Genomic DNA, 4732 nt, shown 5'->3' with positions numbered 1-4732 from the left:
TATTTTAGAGAATATATTTTTATTTAATTAACTAGTGACTATTTATAGATAACCCGTGCAAGCTAATGGCCCAACAAATACTTTTTTTTAGTTCGTTTTAATTATTTGCTCGCTTTTTTTAATACATAAAAAGTGTACTTTTCTTTCTTTTCTAGCTCTTTAATTTTATTTTTTCTCGAAACTACTTACGATTATAAGATTAAAGAAAATTTTGGTACATTTTACATATTTTTAATTTAAAATCACATGAAGTTAAAATTTTCTTTACTTCTTAAATCATGTGTCAAGTCAAAATCAGACAAACAAATGATTTGATTGTCTGTTTTATGAAAATAAATAATTTAAATGTCTGTTTTTACCTTTTTTGTGTAAAGTCGTGTAAAATATATTTTCAGCCTTTTAATTTAGTTATCTGTTTTTAACATTATATGAACTTTAGAAAAACACTTTAATCCTATGATTTTTAAACATGTCATGTAAGAAGCTTAAACTAAAAATTACTAAAAAAAAAAATATTGAAATTCAGTTTCATTTCACCACGTACCAACACAATGCTGAGACATTATAGGGGTAATTTGGGCAAGGAGTATAGATGTTTGTATTATAGATATAGTAATATGAGAAGATTTGGAAAAAGAGACACTTTGAAAACTTATTTAGAAAAAGAGACATTTATTTTTGAGTTAATTTTCTAGGGTATGGGGAGAGAAAATATAAAAGGTGTGGGTATGGATTAAAGTGTAAAATCCAAAAAATTTATTGGCACCCCTCATATCTTTTTTAAAAACTTTTCATACCTCACTTATATAAAATACCAAAAAAAAAAATTCTCTCTCCTCACACTCACCATTAGCTCTCCTACCTCCAATTTTTCCTACCTCCATTTTTTATTTGTATCTTTTCTAAAGCTTTAAGAATTTCCATCTTCAACTTCAGGTAATTTCTATTCATCTCCCGAGTAATTTGTGCTCAATATCGATTGAGTTTTTTTTATTTTTTCTGTTTTGATTTGTGTCAATTTAGTTGCTTTGGGAGAAAAAAATATTTTTTTTTTGAAAAAAAGTGGTTGATTTTACTGAAAATCTTTGTTTTTTAGTTGGTATTTGTTTTACTGTTGATGGATATTTGATGAGTATCGATTATCCTTGTCGATTGCATGGTAAAAAAATTTGCAAATTTCATCGACTAATGTGCCAAGAAAATTGGGTTTTGTTCAAATTATTCTTCAATGTAATCGTATTTCAGATGCATGTTCTCGTGGGATGGTTTGATCATACATTTTTCTTATTGTGATAATAGACCGTTCTGTTGATTAGGTATTTGTTTGATCTGGATGAAAAAAATTGATTTTTTTTTTAAAATGGGTCTTGATTTTACAGAAAATCTGTGTTTTTAAGTTGATATTTGTTTGATTGTTGATGGATTATGATTTCCCTTGACCATTTTCTTGAGAATTTTTGTTTTGAATTTCATCGGTTGGTGTGCTAGAAATCTAGGTTTTCTTCAAGTTTATCTTCAATGTAATGGTGTTTTAGATACATGTTCTTGTTGGTGATGGTTTGATCATACATATTATTGTTCTGTTAATAGATCATTCGGATGATTAGGTATTTATTTGATTACGGGATTTTATCTTCAATTGTGCTTGATTGTGATAGTGTTTTAGATAGGGTTTCCTTTTTTTTTTTGTTCCATATTCATCTGCTGATGTTGTTGTTCTATTAATAGACTGTTAAGTCGATTAGGTATTATTTCCCTTATTTTTTTATGATAGATGATAAATCTTATTTTTTGTACCTAGATAATAAAAAATGGCTAGAGGTAGTAAACACAAAGATATAGAAGTTGAAAGGTCTGAGAAAATAAAACAACGAATAGTTCGTGAGCCGGACAATAGAAATTGTAGCGATGAAGCTGTTCAAGCTTCAGGTGGAGATAAGAAGGAGCAAATAAAAATTGAGCATAGAATAGATGAGGAAGCATTGATCTTGCCCCACTGTGCACGACTTATTTTGGTTGAGAGGTATGACCTTGCCACAGTCATGGATGATGTTGGACCATTTTTGACTAAGATATCCATTAGGTCTCGTTTGAAAATATTTTATGAATTCAAACAAGTCGTGGTTAATCAACATCTCAAGTCAAATTTTAAGAATTCCTGTTTTGATTGTTTATAGGACATGCCAGAATATTTGAAGTTCAATGCAAAGGTTGCCCACTATACACTTCTTTGTTGAGTTCAACAGGACAATATGTTGCATGAAATATGGTTCTCCATCAACAACAGGTTGACATGTTTTGGCCTGAAGGAGTTTGCGCTAATCACAGGTTTAAATTGTGGGTTTTATCCCCCTAATTCAAAATATCTCAAAGTGATGGAGGAGGGTAGAGCTTTTTTCAAAAAGATTGTGAAAAAGAGGAGAGTAAATACTAAGATATTGTTGAAGCTTACTAGAGGTGGGAGGTCAGATAAGAAGGACAAGTTCAAATGCTTCTTGGTTTGGTTCGTGCACTGCATATTACTTGCAGGCGACTTGTCAAAAATCATGGACATAGACTCCTTCAAGATAGTGGATAACTTGAGCTATTTTGAGAGATATCCTAAGGGTAAGAAGTCATTTGTCTTGACTCTAGACTAGCTAAAGAAGCAGATACACTTCACCAAATAGAAAAATACATATATAATAAAGGGAGTTTCATCGTACGCGCTCTACGAATTTTCTTGGGCATTTTTGATACTGATCATAAAACATTAAGGTAGTTTATTCTATACTGTAATTTATCTATGGTATTAATACAATACTGATTGATTTATATATTTATTTTTCCTTTTGATCATAGATTTGGATATACAAAGTCTTTTTCGAGCTCGACAGGGGAAATGGTAAATCAATAGAAAACCCGTTGTCCATTCCCCAATTGCTCAGATAGCATATCTCAAAAAATGATAAACTAATTAAAGGTGATGCGTATTTGAACAGATGAAGCACAAACGTATGAAACTATTTTCTTGAAGAATATTTTTAATAAAATTATGTTTCTTAATAATCACATTTTCCTATTTATCTATAAAGAGTGCACCCGTACCTTATCCCAAAGTCTGTGAAATGAAGCAGCAATACATGAAAAAGTTTAAAGCATTTATGAACGAGGTGAATGGCCCATTCATCGATGGCTTGTACACCCATCTGAAGGGTGTGACTGTCATCACCTCATCGGAGAATGGTAAGGACGGATATGATAACCGAAATTTTGGTGGAAATCCTGTGTCAAGACATGCTACTCACGGTGCAGGAACAAGTAAATTAAAAGAAGGAGAAAAGATACCGATGATAAAAAATTTGAAAGAGCGCGTGTTTAGGCTGGAGGGGGCGATGAAGGATTTGCTGATTTTTTGAAACAAGAGAGGCTAAGGAGAGCAAAAAAGGAAAGCAAAAGAAGAAAGAAGAAGATGAAGGTAATATCTCCTCTGTATATTATAGAAGTTGCATATTTTATATAATCAATTTTACTTATAGTGGAATCTATATCATTCTTTATTAACTGATAGCATAGTTTATTATAAATTATAAATACTTAAAAATACAGGTGTGCAGGTCCAAAGTTAGCAATCATCAGTGAGGGTTGTACGTGATGACGGTGGCATTACAGAAGTATTCCTTGAGGTAGCAACTTTGGAACATGCATCGATCAATGCTGCTGAGGTGATGATCTTTGATGATGCAGTTGTTGTAGATAAGGAAAATCCAGACGAAGGCAATCAAGAAAAAAAAGAAAAAAAATGAAGAAGCTATTTGTGAACAAGAAAACAAACCCGAAAAATCAGCTGGTAGAGAGAATGATAATCATGATGAACGCATGCAGGAGGAACAAGAAAAAAAATAAAAACTGTTTGTGAAGAATAAAAAATGAATAAAATGGAGAGAAAGCAGAAGAGGAAGAAGGGGAAGGGAAGCATACAGCAGGAGAAGAAGTAGAGAAAGAAGAAGAGAAGATTGCATCAATAGAAGAAGAACAGAGAAAAAAATAAGAAGAAGGAACCATGGCAGCAATAAAAGGAGAAGAACATAAAGAAGATGAAGAAAAAGAAAAAAAATAATGCATCAGAAAAAAAACTATTACGGAGGAAGAAAAAAATGCATTGGTGGATATAGATGATTTTCTTAAGGAAGTTGTTGATTATATCAACAACATGCACATGGAAGAGAATAATGTTGAGGAATCACAAGAAAATTTATTACTTTTATTTGTGGGTGATGTTTATTTATGGAAGACAAGACAATCTAATTTTTTCATTTTTCAGCTCTGAATGTGTAGAGCTGAACAATTTTATTTTCGAAAATGATTTTATAGTTAATGATAAATATTTTACAATTTATATAATCAATGTCTCATTACTTTCACATGGATGTCATTGTTGATTATAGACTCTGACTAAAAGGTAAAACATATATAATACAGTGTTGTGTAGTCAATGAATGAAAAAGATAAAACATGTATAATATAAGTGAAAAATAGTCGATTAATGAAAGATACATAATACATTCAATCCCACTACACCCTCATTACACTTTTTCAAAAGGCCAAAACTAATAATAAACAATACATCATAATTTTTAGCCCCTTCTCTTTTTGTTCAACCATAGCCAACTTATGCTTAAGTTGATCTTTCTCAATTTCGACATCTTTCAACAATCCTTTTAAGTGATCAATCATATGTTCCAGTTCTCTA

The 4732-nt window shown here is 31.1% G+C and overlaps 1 long non-coding RNA gene across 1 annotated transcript; it reads left to right on the top strand.

Moving 5' to 3' along the window:
* The first annotated feature begins 805 nt into the window (after nucleotides 1–805).
* LOC107866395 lies at nucleotides 806–4272 on the top strand. Its single transcript, XR_001672910.2, has 3 exons — nucleotides 806–936; nucleotides 2178–3457; nucleotides 3589–4272. It is a non-coding gene; the product is annotated as an uncharacterized LOC107866395 (long non-coding RNA).
* The last annotated feature ends 460 nt before the right edge of the window (nucleotides 4273–4732 follow it).

The sequence above is a fragment of the Capsicum annuum genome, chromosome 3, assembly GCF_002878395.1.
Source record: "Capsicum annuum cultivar UCD-10X-F1 chromosome 3, UCD10Xv1.1, whole genome shotgun sequence".
Lineage (NCBI taxonomy): Eukaryota > Viridiplantae > Streptophyta > Magnoliopsida > Solanales > Solanaceae > Capsicum > Capsicum annuum.
This window is presented reverse-complemented; position numbering and strand designations above follow the sequence as displayed.